At 48.5% G+C, this 15,000-nt stretch overlaps 1 protein-coding gene across 3 annotated transcripts in view; it reads right to left on the bottom strand.

Annotated features, from left to right (window-relative positions):
• The window catches only part of LOC123760617 (Shaker cognate w), a 333,004-nt gene that overhangs the window by 200,131 nt on the left and 117,873 nt on the right, over window positions 1-15,000 (bottom strand). The window lies entirely within an intron of this gene.

Here is a 15,000-nt window from a genome sequence, read left to right as displayed (position 1 = left end):
GCTATTTCTCCTCCTCTTGCAGTTTCCTTATAGTTTTCACTTCCTATTTCTTTATCTTCATGTCCTTCATGCCGCATAAATTCTCTCGTCTCTCTATTTTTCTATTTATCTCTAGTTACGGTTTCTTCATTATCATATCTTTATCTAGTTTTATATTTATTTAATGCCCGAAACGCTATGAGTTCTAGTGGCTTTACAAGAATGTAAAATCAACTTAATTTCTATGTTTTCTGTTAACCCCCAATGTACCTTCTTGTATATAAATAAATAAATAAATATTTATTGTATCTGGGCATCCCAGAGCGAGGGCGCCCAGGAGTGGTTTTGGTGATGACTGGTAAGACTGTTGCTGTAAGCAGCAAGCATCACCATCACTTTCTGCCAGAATCTCTTTGATTTTTCTCTTGAGAACTTCATCCTTCGTTCTGGCAATATTTCAACCCGTCCTCATCAACAAAGGTGAAATGTTGGTAGATCTAACCACACAAACTCATGGTTGCTGGTGGCTGGCAGTCACTGAATGAAAATAAGCAGGCTACACACACGACTCCAAACTGATGTAAGTTCTTCTTTCAAGGCCTCTGTTCGAATCCCATCTCTAAATGCTTCCCCCACGTGCTGTACACACCAATCACTGCCAACAGAATCTTGCCATCTAGTCTAAGGTAGGCCTGGCTATTCAACACATTTTAGTATGTAATAATATTAACTTATATTGGAGTAAATACTAATTTGGAATACGCAGAACGTTGAAATTCACAAATGTGTCTTGGGGGGTCGACCGCCGGTTGGACGAGCCTAGTCTGAGGACAGGTTGCAGTATTTTCAGCACTTCCCTATTATTGGCGACCGGGATATGAGGTCTATCTCCTATTGGCCGCTTAGGACGGTGATGTCCACACACAATGTTTTGTGGGTGACCCCACAGCTCTCTCTAAACCTAGACTACATATAATGTTGTAATTATACAACTTTCACAACGGTAATCTTGCCTTATCCTGTCCTAGTGGGTCGCCACCTGCTCTCTGACCTACCTGAAAATAAAGAAAACACAGCATTAAAATCTTCCAGACATAGGCAGGAAACAGCCACAGTAATGAACCACTGAAGATGATCTTCTTGAGGTTATCTTGAGATGATTTCGGGGCTTTTTAGTGTCCCCGCGGCCCGGTCCTCGACCAGGCCTCCACCCCCAGGAAGCAGCCCGTGACAGCTGACTAACACCCAGGTACCTATTTTACTGCTAGGTAACAGGGGCATAGGGTGAAAGAAACTCTGCCCATTGTTTCTCGCCGGCGCCTGGGATCGAACCCAGGACCACAGGATCACAAGTCCAGCGTGCTTTCCGCTCGGCCGACCGGCTCCCTATCAATGTTAGCTTATGTCTACACCAGTCAAGACCAGGATTATCACGCTCAGAACTATATAGGCACAAGGGGTGGTGGTGGTGGAAGGTCTGGGGTGATGGTAGGACTCTAACTCACGAACGCTGTGCGGGTGGGTGGATGTGCATGCGTGTGTTTACTCACCCAATTGTACTCACCAATTCGTGCCAACTCCGCCTTTCTAGCCGCCGATTATCTAATACCCAACCTACTTCGCCATCATATCTCCTTTTAAAATTATATATGGCGTATGCTTCTACAACCTGCTCGCTCTTTTAGTTCAATCCACTTCCTCTACTCTTAAGCTAGAATAAAAGTTTCCTACATCTCTAAGGCACATCTTTGTCTCATGTTTCCACCCATGCATGTTTGTGAGTGTTTATGATGTGGGTATTCGGCGTTGCTGATGAAGACGCTTCCTCCGCTTCCCTCTTGAAGAGAAACTCAGACTTAATCTGGACTTTCTCTAGCATCAGGCAGCGTGTATTTAATAACTTGTCAAGTTGCCGTGCTCTGGCAAGTCCGGTGAAGCGCACACAACTTGCCAAGTTCTCACACGGCTCCAGTTACACTGCAAAGCTGAAACTTTCACAACTTGGTAGGAATACCTGACTCTGGAGGCAGGTGTATGCAGGTGGCTGCATGGGACAGGTGTGTGTGTGTAGATGGCTGGAGGGGACTAGTATGTACAGGTGGCCACGGGGGGAGGGTGGGAGGGGCAGGTGTGTACAGGTGGCCACGGGGGGCAGGTGTATACAGGTGGTCAGGAGGGGGAGCAGGTATATACAGGTGGCCACGGGGGGGGGGTGGAGAGAGAGGAGGGACCACACGCACACTGGCCCTTGGGTCCTGCAGGTGAAACTAATGACCCGCCCAGGTGAGGTAATGTCCTCGCTACACGCCACCACCACAACCATTACCACCACAACCACCACCACCACCACGGCTATCACCATCACCACCAGTATCATCACTATCACCACCACCACCACCATTACTACACACAGGGATTTATCCACAGAGTACTCACCCAGTTGTACTTGCGGAGGATGTACTCTTGGGGGGGGGGATGAGTCACACTCCTCAATCTACTTTTAAACTTGTGTAGGCGTTTGCTTCCATATCTTAGTTTACTTCTCTGCGCATTCCATTTGTTCACATTCTTTATAATGTCTCTGTAGCTCATTTGGTTGCCTTAGTTTCCCCTCTGTGTCTCTTTGTTCCTGTACCATCAATGCTAAATAATCTGCCCTCGTGTGTCTCGTCTATTTCCATGAGTATTTTGTATGTGGTGATCACGTCTTCCCCTGTTTGTTCACTCTTCCGGCGGTTTAAAGCCTTTAGTCATACCTCGTAACCCATATCTGTCAGCGGTGGCATAGTTTGGACGGATAAGGGTTCCAGCTTGGTCTTATATAACGAGATAAGGACTTCAAGATGGTGTCGCCTGCTCCAGAAATATTCTGACCAATGGTATGCAAGGTCCTGAACGACGCTTTGTATCATATCTCTAAAGGCAGGTGTTATGTTAGCCAACCTTGTATATGTAGCCCATGATGTCTCTTTGATGGTGACTTCTAGTGGCAGTTCCGGGATATTATCAACTCTAAGTATTCTTTGTCTGATTCAAGGAGTTATTTCTCTCCCGTTTGATACCTTGTGCATGACCTCCTCTTCTACACGCTTCCGCTACACATAAGGGGCATAACTGGCAATCCCCTCACAGTGTTCAAGAGGAAACTGGATAAACACCTCCAAAGGATACCTGATCAACCAGGCTGTGACTCATACGTCAGGCTGCGAGCAGCCGCGTCCAACAGCCTGGTTGATCAGTCCAGCAACCAGGAGGCCTGGTCGACGACCGGGCCGCGGGGACGCTAAGCCCCGGAAGCACCTCAAGGTAACCTCAAGGTAAGGTAACCCAGCTTTATCACTTCCCACCTGCTTGTGACAACCTCTTGTAGCCGCGAACTGCAACATTTTTTTCACAATGTCTTGGTCGTCCTGTAGTTTCTTCCAGTCTTCTAGAGTACTTTTTCTAACCGTAATTTTGGCATCAAACGCGAACTTTGAGAGGAAGGAATCAACTCCACCTGGTAAGGCGTTCACGGGGCTGGTGGCTGAGCGGACAGCACGCTGGTTGCGTGATCCTGTGGTCCCGGGTTAGATCCCGGGCGCTGGCGAGAAACAATGGGCAGAGTTTCTTTCAACCTAATGCTCCTGTTACCTAGCAGTAAATAGGTATTTACCTATCTATAAATACCTATAAATAGGTATTTATAGGTAAATCGATAGGAAAGGTGAGGGGATTTCTCATCCCTCAACCCATGTCGGTGTTGTGTTATTAAAGGCTCTTCTCTCCACATGTTCATCTAACCTTTCTCTTATGGTATTTTCTATCATCTTGCATGATATATAAGGAACGCTGGCCTACAGTTTAATTAATGTCTACTGTCTGTTTCCCTTTTTGTATATTAATGCTACATTGAGTCAATCAAGTTTCTGACAGTTTTTATTTCCAGTGAATTGTTTTATATGATAGCAAGCGGCCAGCACAAGGCTTCCGCCCCTTCTCTCAATATCCACGGTGATATCTGGCCCCCCAAAGAGTTAGTCGTATCCAGCTCTAGCAAGTGTCTTATCACTTCATCCCTGGTTATCTCAAGGTCCTCCGTCAGCTCCAGCTTGGAAGCCTATGGTTGCTGTAGTGTGAAAACCGCCTGGACTCTCACTCGCAAGTTCCTCTTGTATACTGAGATTTTTTAGATTGTATTTTTTAGATTTAGATTTTTTATTGTATACTGAGCGATCGACTTGAGAATGGTCCAGGACGGACCGAAACGTCGTCGTCCCTTCACCTTCTAGTGTGTGGTCTGGTCAACACACTTCAGCCACGTTATTGTGACTCATCGCCTGCACTGAGATTTTTTACTTGTTCCTTAACTGATATTTTGCTCGTGATGTGACTGTCTAGCAACTCGGACTGGGTCTTTCACTTTCAACAATGTCGTCTTCAAGTTGCTATTCAGCTGCCTTGATCACTCTTAGGAACTCGTCACTCGCTTTCTGGAATTCTTCTGTTCTTAGTCTTGATGTTTTCTCCGTGCTTTCGTGCACATGCACAATGTTTTCTTATAGCCCTTGTTAAAGTTTAGCAGATGCAGCATCACCCAGAACAATGATAGGATAGATAACGAGATCGTTCAGCTCAAAGAGTTAAACCATGGGTCAGTACACATGGGTCATCATGGGTCATCCTGGGTCAGTGTCATACCATTCACTGTCTTCCCTTTCGACAAGGACAAATTTGACAGCTGCCTTTCATCATTTCTCCTTGAAGAAGTTTCTAATTTCCTGTGGGGACTTCCACCTGAGATCTATTTCTCATCGTATTTTTAACAGAAAGTTTCTTACTTCCTCATACTTTCTCTTTTGACATACCACCTCCTATATTCTACCTCCTAATCGTTTCTTTAGACTGTTCATCCCTACTTTCACAAGATATTGAAATGCCTTTATACTGTAATCGTTCATTCCTAAGCGACAGCCCAGGATTACTTCCCTTGTGTCCAACTCATCCAATGTGAATATGAGCTCCAGTCATGCTGGTTCATCATTAACTCTCATGCTCGCTGGTCCATTGTCATATTGGCTTAAGACGTTTCTCACTACCAATCCCGGGAATTTAGATTTCATGTATGGGTACTCCAGTGAGACTTCCTGTTCTCTCAACTTGTCTTGTCGTGTCTAAGACCCATTCCTGCTGGCAACTGAGGCCGCTCTTTAACGGATACTATTAATTGCCTTGCTATTTCTGCCTGGATCTTTTGTTGGTTAGTGGATACCTGTACGGTCACTGTATCATTCACAGCCTGGGAGTGAAAGCTCCTTCACCGTCCAATCTTTACTAATCAAGAGAGCCATTCACCCTTCCTTCTTCTCAGAATATAGAGAGTATATTCTAAGGGTAGTCGAGGGTAAATATTTCATCAGCTATGACTCGTTTCTGTGAGCGTAATTACATCCAGGTTTTTCTGTGTTTGTCCTTTCAAAGAGTTCAGGCACTTTGTAATTCCATACATGTTGGTGTACGTGTCTTTAGAGCACAGTTGCATTCACACTTGCAGGCTCCGTCACCCTGCGTGCCCCTGGTGTAGGTCATCTCTCAGTGTGGGTGGTACGGACTAAGTTGCTTAAAGGGGTTTGGAGAAGAGTTGAGAAAGGTGGCGCTGGATCTAATTTAATATTGCACGGAGCATATTGGGGGTGATATTGAGGGACAGGAGCAGAGAAGGTTAGAGGAAGGATAGGAGAGTGCATGGTGGGGATAGAACGCATGAACATGGAATAGAAGGTTTGGTCTAGGGATGATTATATACCACAGGGGTGACTGACCCGGGGGAGGGGGTGACTGAGCTGGGGCACGTACCCCCATTCCCTGCCCCTTCATCAAGTCTTGAACTATGTTTAGAATTAAAATATACATAGTGGTTGTACGCTGATGTGGTTGCCTTAATAACCCGCCAGACGTGTGTATGTCTCAAGATTAACGGCCGGCCTAACTGGCTACTTCCACACACCGCCACACTCCGGCCTCTGTGTGTGCTGATGGTGGGTGAGAGAGAGGAGGGAGGATGGGAGGAGAGGTGTGAGAGAGAGAGAGAGGCGGGGGGGGGAGGGTGGAAGGAGAGGTGAGAGAGAGGCGGGAGGGTAGGAGAGGAGGCCTTGAGGAACCTTCAAGGAGATAGTATACTGTGAAGGAAATGTTCTATCAAGGAGGACAAGATGGAGAAGCGAGGGCCTCACCAGCGACACCTCACACCTTGCCGCAGTTTGTGAGTGCACGTGGTGTGAGGGGAGCCTGGGGGGGGGGAGTGTGAGGGGGACCCGGGTGGGGGTGGGGGGAGTGAGGTGTGAAGGGGGGGAGCAGATGGAGGGGGGGGGGAGATGTAGGTGTGAGCACAGCCCTGTTAGGAGTATTCTTTCACACACATCCTGTTGAGTGGTGGAGGCAGACTCCACAGGACTCGACAGACAGACTCACAGGACTCCTCAGAGTGTGGAGCTGGTACTTCACTAACTGATGCGTAACCAGTTAATGTACTCTACCTTCCCGACCAGCGTAGAGTAGACCTATAGCTTATATTAAAAAAATTAAAAGTAATGATTTTTTTTCGTTACAAAAGGGGTAATTGGGAACTGGGTAGGGCTAATGGGTATCATTCTGCCCCGATGGAAAATTTAGGCAGATAGAACCAGCCCCATTCACTACCCCCCCCCCCCCTTCCCTCCGCCGCATGTACGAATTAGCCACACGGCCCTGAGTACATGTATTAACCCCCGGCTCCATGTATACGTATTATCCCTGGACCCCGTGTGTATACGTTAGTCCCCTGCTCCGTGTGGACGTATTAAGCCGCCCTCTCTACCGTACAACTGATCATAACACTGAGGATAGAGGCTACCTGTACGGGGTTAGGTAGCGTACAGGTAGCGTTAGGTAGTACAGGTTTCTTTCCACACCCACAATTATTCTCTACTAAACCACTCCACTTACTACCCTCCCACACGTGGCCTCTCGCCCTCTTGCACCTCAAACGTCTACCTCTCTATACTATACTGATATTCTTAAGTACTTGGTATACCTGGATCATGTCCACTGTGAATCTATTTAAAGTGGCTGAGCAATCTCCCTCCTCAGGGGAAGCCATGTGCCAAGCCTCTGAAATTTTTTATATTTTCGTTGTTCTTTTGAGGTAGGGTTAGCTGCCAGACCTGCACACACTACCAGAGGTCTGACGTACGTTGAGAACTGCATTTTTTAGAGATAGTCTTGAGTTTTAGCAGCACACTAGGTAGTGGAAGGTCTCGTAACACACTAACGCGAGGAGGAATAGTAAACAACAGTAACAACATCAACAATTACTGTACTAAAGTGCCCTCACCTAACCTACCAGAGGAGCCAAAACAGAAAACGGGACCACCATGAACACCATAACAACCACTAATATCATTATCACCATCTGCACCAATAGCAAAATTAGCACAACCACCTTCGTTATCACCACCACGATAAGCAAGGGGAGAGTGAGGGGAGTATGAGGGGGGAAGAGTGATGAGTGTGAGGGAAGGAGGTAAGCGAGGGGAAGGGGGAGGGTGAGGGGAAGTGAGACGGTAGTGAGGAGATTGTGAGGGGAGAGTGTGGGGAGGGGGCAGCTACCCCGCCCCCCAGGGAGGACTGCTCTGGCTCTCCTAGAGAATGAGCTGAGTAAATCGATGATGAGGAGCGTGGAGCATATTACGTAGCAGCGGTGAGAGGTCAAGCGGCCCACGCTCGCTGGCTCCCTCCCACGCTCCACCCTACTATCATCTTCCCCCCCCCCCCCACGCCCTACAACTATGCTCTTTCTCCCACGAAATCCCACACCCTAATATGCTCACGCTCCTCCGTGAAACCACTATGATGACTCCATACCGCGTGCTTCACCAGTACTATTATGCCGTCCTACTCCCACATTATTATGCTCCCTCCCACACTCCACACACACACTAGGCTCTCTCCCACTGTATCAGGAGACCCTGGGACATGTTACATCTTTCTCAGTTCAGAACTGTGACATGTACCATTCATGGGTGTGTACTCTACGACTGTGGGTGTGGCGGTGGTGGGTGTGGTGGTGGTGGTGGCGGTGGTGGTGGTGGCGGTGGTGGTGGGTGTGGCGGTGGTGGTGGGTGTGGTGGTGGTGGTGGCGGTGGTGGTGGTGGCGGTGGTGGTGGGTGTGGTGGTGGTGGTGGGTGTGGTGGTGGTGGTGGTGGCGGTGGTGGTGGGTGTGGCGGTGGTGGTGGGTGTGGTGGTGGTGGTGGTGGTGGTGGTGGTGGTGGTGGGTGTGGCGGTGGTGGTGGGTGTGGTGGTGGTGGTGGTGGTGGGTGTGGTGGTGGTGGTGTGGTGGTGGTGGTGGCGGTGGTGGTGGGTGTGGCGGTGGTGGTGGTGGTGGTGGTGGTGGTGGGTGTGGTGGTGGTGGGTGTGGCGGTGGTGGTGGTGGGTGTGGTGGTGGTGGTGGGTATGGTGGTGGTGGGTGTGGCGGTGGTGGTGGTGGGTGTGGTGGTGGTGGTGGTGGTGGTGGTGGTGGTGGTGGGTGTGGTGGTGGTGGTGGTGGTGGTGGTGGGTGTGGTGGTGGTGGTGGTGGTGGTGGTGGGTGTGGTGGTGGTGGGTGTGGCGATGGTGGTGATCGCCTAACAGCGGCTGCACAGGGAGTGAGGTGTGAGGGGGGGGGGAGGCTGTGTGATGGTGTGGTGATGGTGGTGGGGGCTTGAGGTCCCCCCGCCTTCCCCACCACCCTCCCCCTTTCCTAAGCACGACTCCCACACTGTGTGTTTACCTCCAACACTCCCCAACAGTAATGACCACTCCCCCCAAGCCCCAACAACCTACTCCCTCTCACTTTTCTCCTCCACTATCTCAATATCTCTCCCTCCCTATAAATAGTTCCCCTCCCCCCCCCCTCCCTCCCTATCACTCTTCTCGCTTCCCTATTAATGTACACCATCTCCCACTGCTAAATCAGCCATAGACCTATGGAAGTGCTAAGCATCACCAGGGCCAAGGCCACAATGATGGACCCACACATTCAATTACGAGTTGATTGACAGTTGAGAGGCGGGACCAAAGAGCCAGAGCTCAACCCCCCCGCAGGCGCAACTATGTGAGTACACAGGTAAGGTAAATTATGAGGGGAAACCGCTCAGCCAGTTCGTCTTTATATAATTGGACCCAGACTATCGGAATCGCATAGTTAACTTGTTTTCGCGTTGCCTCTGAAGACGCAGAATTGGACTTAACAAAATGCGTCAAGCCCAATAAAGAACTCAAATTAACTTGGAAGACTTAATTTCTCAACTTCTTACCCAAGACAAGAAGGACGTAAGAAATGTGAAAAGATTGGAGCCAGTCGTTGACCTGACGTTGTGGATCATATTCCATAACCTGTGAGTGTGGTGCCGGGGCCTGGCCCAACACCCAGGCCTGGCCCACCACCGGGGCCTGGCCCACCACCGGGGCCTGGCCCACCATTGACGGGGGAGGAGTACTGGATAATTAAGGGCACTAAGTCACTAGGGATCAAAGGAGACGGTAAGCCGTCCCTTCTCTTCTTTGCAGTGTCATCTGCAAAGGATGATAGTGCTATAGTTTGCGTCCTTGTCTATGTCCGATATGAGAATAAGAGAGTACTGGTGCAAGCATAGTACCCTGGGGGACCACCACCACCACATTCACCACCACCACCACCATCACCACCACCACCACCACCAACAGCACCAGCAGCAATGAAAGAAGCACGAGGAACGACCCAAAATTCCCATTTCCAGTTTACCTGTGAAGGAAAAAAAATTCAAGGAAAGCTGAAATCCCCGCCAGCGATTTTCCTCGTCTTTTCAAAATATTTTGTTATTTTCACGATCGTAATGGTGTGAAAATGAGATTATCTGAGAGGGGAGCGTAATCTGATGAGCGCTCTTAATGTGGGAGTAATTATTATATATAGAAGGAGGGGAGGGAGAAGTGGTTTTACGCGGTCTCCGACACACACAACAGTCTAGTACTCTGCGACGGGCGCTAGCAAGGAGACGGTAGGACAGACGGAGATGTAACCACGGTATGGTGGACAGGGGCATTAATACCATAGAGCAGACGGAGACGGATAGACATTACTATGGACGGAGAAATATAGACAGTATGTACGTCTACGATAAACGGAGGTGAAAGCCAATACTACAGAGTATAAAAGTCTAGACATACGTAGACCGGCAAGTAATTACTCGCAGTGGTCCGGCTGGGACAGGAGCGGTGGTCTAGACAGGTCAGGAGTTACGGTCACTCCGCTGAGACGGAGCAGTACCCGCTGGAGACGCCACCGCCGCCCGCGCGTACTTGGCCCGCCTGTAATGCCGTTATTCCTCTGAGATCCAAATCCTGCGTAGATTTCAGTCCATTTTTTCCATTAAAATATTCATCGAGTGTGAGGAGCTTTAATCTGAGGGATTTCGAATATGAAAAACTGGTTCACATAAACTTTTGCTATCACATATAGATGAACGGTTTTGCATGTGTTTACACGACCCACCTTAGCTCCATGAAGATGGGTGGGAGGGTAGAGGGAGGCTAGTGTGAGGTGGGAGGCTAGTGTGAGGTGGGAGGCTAGTGTGAGGTGGGAGGGCTAGTGTGAGGTTGGAGGCTAGTGTGAGGTTGGAGGCTAGTGTGAGGTGGGAGAGCTAGTGTGAGGTGGGAGGCTAGTGTGAGGTGGGAGGGTAGTGTGAGGTTGGAGGCTAGTGTGAGGTTGGAAGCTAGTGTGAGGTGGGAGAGTAGTGTGTGGTGGGAGGGTAGTGTGAGGTTGGAGGCTAGTGTGAGGTTGGAGGCTAGTGTGAGGTGGGAGGGTAGTGTGAGGTTGGAGGCTAGTGTGAGGTTGGAGGCTAGTGTGAGGTGGGAGAGTAGTGTGTGGTGGTGGAGCACTAACCAGGCAGACGCTGGCCACTACCCAGTATACCAAGCCTTAAGAGGATAGAGTAAGGAGCAGTGTTTAAAGTTGAAGAAGACCAGGAAACAAAGACCTCCTCTTTCTCCTCCTCCCCTTCCCCCTTCCCTCTCCCCCCCCCCCGCCACCCCCCTTCTTCCTCTTTCTCCTCCCCCTCCTCTTCATTCTTAACTTCCCTTCTTCTTTTGTTTATCATGTTCTCTCTCCTCCTCCCTTTCCCCCATTCCAAACTGCCTCGTCAGATAATGCTTCTTGTTTCCCTCCTCTCTCTCTCTCTCTCTCTCTCTCTCTCTCTCTCTCTCTCTCTCTCTCTCTCTCTCTCTCTCTCTCTCTCTCTCTCTCTCTCTTCTTGTTGTTTTCCTTTTCTCGTTCTATCTCTTGTTTATTTTCTGCACTCGCTTTCCTAGTGCCTACCACGGTACTCTTTGTTCTCCATGTCTTCCTCTCTCGTGTTTCTCTCTCCCTCCTCCTCCTTCTCTCTCCCTCTCCCCTCCTCCTTCTATTATCTTTTGTCTGTTAAAATAATACAATTTGTTATCTTGTCAAGTTTTCCGAGAAATATGATTGGCACAATGTGCCTTTTGTCTGTTCATCTTTTGTGTGCTGGTCTCCTGTTTACCAGCTGTCTGTCTCCCGTCTGCTTACTGTCTATTTTCCATCTGCTTGCTGTCTGCCACCCGTCTGATTGATGTGTCTCCCGTCTGCTTGTTCTCTGTCTTCCACCGGCTTAGTTTCTGTTTTACATCTGCTTGCTGCCTGTCTTCCAACTGCTTTCCTGTCAGTCACCCGTCTCCTTGCTGTTTGTCACCCACCTGCTTGCTTTGTATATGTATGTATGTATGTATGTATGTATGTATGTATGTATGTATGTATGTATGTATGTATGTATGTATGTAAGTATGTATACTGAATGAGCGCATGGACATGCAGGGCAGTGTATGCTTTCATACAGACGCAGTGTGTATAGAGGAGGCCATGTGTAGAAGGAGGTGGTGTCCGCGGCCATGACAGCCACAGAGGAAGATGATAGGTGAAGATGCACAATATAATCGGCGGATGAGACTAACGAAGAGAGAGAGAGAGAGAGAGAGAGAGAGAGAGAGAGAGAGAGAGAGAGAGAGAGAGAGAGAGAGAGAGAGAGAGAGAGAGAGAGAGAGAGAGAGAGAAATGGGAGGCTAGGTAAAAGAAGGTAAAACACACACACACACACACACACACACACACACACACACACACACACACACACACACACACACACACACACTCTGTTCTCCGGTTGATTTGACAGTCGAGAAGCGGGACTAAAGAGCCAAAGCTCAACCCCCGCAAGTACACCTAAGTGAATACCCCTAGGAGAGTACACACAGCACCCAGAACGTATATACCAGAAGACAAATCATTGCGGGACAAGACCTTGCTGGCCAGGCTAGCGTAGAGTGCACACCCTCCCTCGTCACGGTGCTGGTAATGGTGACGGGGGTGACGGGGCCGGGACAGGTGAGTATACACCTGTCCCGGCCCCGTCACCGGGGCCGGGACAGTGTGTATGTGTGTGTTTACAGTGATGAGCGAGTCTTTCCTGCGTAGTTATGACGATGATGATTGAGATGAATATGACAGTGATGTCTCTCGGGAAGCTTTGGCGAGGACATAGGTAGGTGTAAGGGTGTTGGATAAATGGTGACACGTAAAAGAGGTTGCATGAATGGTGACATATCTACGGGGGCCAGACATGTTAGTCTAACTTTAAAATATTCAACAAAGTCAGAGATAAAAACTGCCGGCAACAGCGCGTGAGTGTGGCAACATAAGTGTGTGTGTGTGTGTGTGTGTGTGTGTGTGTGTGTGTGTGTGTGTGTGTGTGTGTGTGTGTGTGTGTGTGTGTGTGTGTGTGTGTCGCACGAGTAACATGTAATGTTATATGAAGGTTGCAAGAGGTGTGGAGGGAGGGAGTGCGGGCCATGCCAGGCTCGGAGGCTCCAAGCAAGGAAAGCCATGAAAGATAAAAGCTGCGAGGAATGTTAACACGTCTCGCCCCACTATAGTGTGTTGGTGGCAGGCACCAGTGTGGCAGGTGGAGCTGCCTGGGCTGGTGGTGGAGCTGCCTGGGCTGGTGGTGGAGTGCCTGGGCTGGTGGTGGAGTGCCTGGGCTGGTGGTGGAGTGCCTGGGCTGGTGGTGGAGTGCCTGGGCTGGTGGTGGAGTGCCTGGGCTGGTGGTGGAGTGCCTGGGCTGGTAGATGTAGTAACTGGGCTGGCAGGTACAATAACCGTAGCTACAGACAGCCCTGAACACCGATCAATGGGCAGCGTAGAGAGATGTCAAGGACACGTGCGGGCCCTCAAGGATAAACTTACACTACAAGTACTATTGACCTGTTCTCGTAAATTATGCTCATGAAATTTTGCAACGTCAATTATTCCTTTAATTATAATTATTCAGGTATAAAATAATTGAGGGGCAAGCACCTTGGGTCTTCAGCCAACGAGCTTTGAAGAGAATGTTATTAATCAAGATAACAGTTGAACTGTGTGATGTGTTGTTGAACCCTGAGGCCTTGATGTGGTGGAGGGCCCAGTCTCCTGTCAGGAGAGGAGGTGCCTTGCTGAGTCCACAGTCACTAGCACGTCACGGATGGAAAAGCTGTTCCCTGTTTATTTTAGTTCATGCAATAAGAAAATGCTGCAAAGATGTACTAATATTTTGCGTTATAATTTAATTGCACAATGCATGCATTTTTTTAAATATATTAGGTACATCTGCATTTGTGCAGCTACCGTAGACTATATGAGGGTGAGTACAGTGTGTCAAAATGCTAGCTCCGTGATGCTAAAAAATCCCCATCACACAGGATGGTTAGTCATACAGGGCCATATGTTCAGTAGCCTGCACTGGCAAATATGGGTGCAATATGAGGATATCTTCAAGAACACGAGAGTGAACAAAGTAATTGCAAAGCTCCAGGTACCTCATGCCAACGGGTCTGAAAGGTCTAATAACTGGGCATTCGGTGATTTAGTGTGGGAGATCATGCCGCAGTTCCTGCTCACAGAGTTTGCACCTGGAGTGCTCAGGATTGGGAGATCCGTCACCTGTAGCCTCCTGCTACAGGTAACGGTAACCCAACCTGATCCTTGCAACCACTGTGTCGCACAGTCTGGTGGACGTTTTGTGCTGCCCATAGATATAGGTTTCAGATCTGAACAAATCATAGCTTTTTATACTAGTCTTTCAGGTCGTTGGGAATCAGTAATTTCTTTCCTACCAGACCTGAGTGTCAGGAACAATATAGTTTTGACAGTAGAGATGGGGATACCTAGATCTAACTCAACTTCATCTTTGTTACACGCTAATTTGGCTGCAATGTCTGTCTCATTATGATGGGTTATATTTTTGTGTGATGGTATCCATACAAATGCAATTACTGAAACGAATCAGCACATCACAAGTCTACGGAAATATAACCCATGTTTCACTACACAAAAAGCAGGATAATGAAATCACAATCTCTATCTTAAAAAGAGGTGTCTATTTGTTCGTTTGTTTGTTTGTTTGCCTGTTCAATGTTGGAGGCCAGAGGGCCAGATTCACGAAGCAGTTATGCAAGCACTTACGAACCTGTACATCTTTTCTCAATCTTTGGCGGCTTTGTTTACAATTATTAAACAGTTAATGAGCTCGGAAGCACCAGGCTATTTATAACAATAACAACAGTTGACTGGGACGTTTTCATGCTTGTAAACTGTTTAATAAATGCAACCAAAGGCGCCAAAGATTGAGGAAAGAGGGACGCGTTCGTAAGTGCTTGCGTAACTGCTTCGTGAATTTGGCCCCAGATTCTTGGGGCTCGCCTTACCAAATTTTCAGGGAGACTGGTGGGTGTGATGGGACGGTCATAGGAGATAAAGGCGGTCGGAAACCCAGCCCCCACATGAAGTTTGTGGGATGTTCACAGCCAAGTCCACAGAGTTATACCAAGTAATCGTAATATTACTGTATTCAGATATTGAACACAGTAACTTTATGATTGGAATATGACATGCACTGCATATGTTATGATGACAGTTTTGCATTCTAGGGATTCCCA

The sequence above is a fragment of the Procambarus clarkii genome, chromosome 21, assembly GCF_040958095.1.
Source record: "Procambarus clarkii isolate CNS0578487 chromosome 21, FALCON_Pclarkii_2.0, whole genome shotgun sequence".
NCBI lineage: Eukaryota > Metazoa > Arthropoda > Malacostraca > Decapoda > Cambaridae > Procambarus > Procambarus clarkii.
Note: the sequence above shows the minus strand (reverse complement) of the source record. Positions and strands in the feature narration are given on the sequence as shown.